This window comes from Myotis davidii, unplaced genomic scaffold (assembly GCF_000327345.1).
Source record: "Myotis davidii unplaced genomic scaffold, ASM32734v1 scaffold944, whole genome shotgun sequence".
Taxonomy (NCBI): Eukaryota; Metazoa; Chordata; class Mammalia; order Chiroptera; family Vespertilionidae; genus Myotis; species Myotis davidii.
In genome coordinates, this window is record NW_006296283.1 from 680,964 (window position 1) to 681,664 (window position 701).

Consider the following 701-nt stretch of genomic DNA (forward strand, 5'->3'; position numbering starts at 1 on the left):
AAACTTCAGTGGTCGAGGTGTCTTTGGTGGCAGCCGTGGTGGCGGTGGATATGGTGGCAGTGGGGATGGCTGTAATGGATTTGGTAATGATGGAAGCAATTTTGGAGGTGGTGGAAGCTACAATGATTTTGGCAATTACAACAATCAATCTTCAAATTTTGGGCCTATGAAAGGAGAAAACTTTGGAGGCAGAAGCTCTGCCCTTATGGTGGTGGAGGTCAATACTTTGCCAAACCACGAAACCAAGGTGGCTATGGCTGTTCCAGCAGCAGCAATAGCTAGGGCAGTGGCAGAAGGTTTTAATTACTGCCAGCAAACAAAGCTTAGCAGGAGAGGAGAGCCAGAGAAGTGACAGGGAAGCTACAGGTTACAACAGATTTGTGAACTCAGCCAAGCACAGTGGTGGCAGGGCCTAGCTGCTACAAAGAAGACATGTGTTAGACAATACTCATGTAAATGGGGAAAAAACTCGAGGACTCTATTTGTGACTAATTGTATAACAGGTTATTTTAGTTTCTGTTCTGTGGAAAGTATAAAGCATTCCAATCAAGGGTTTTAATGTAGATTTTTAATTTTGCACCCATGCTGTTGATTGCTAAATGTAATAGTCTGATCATGATGCTGAATAAATGTGTCTTTAAAAAAAAAGAGAGAAAAAACAAAGTACAAAAAATTACCCCAAAAATAATGGAAGAAAATTT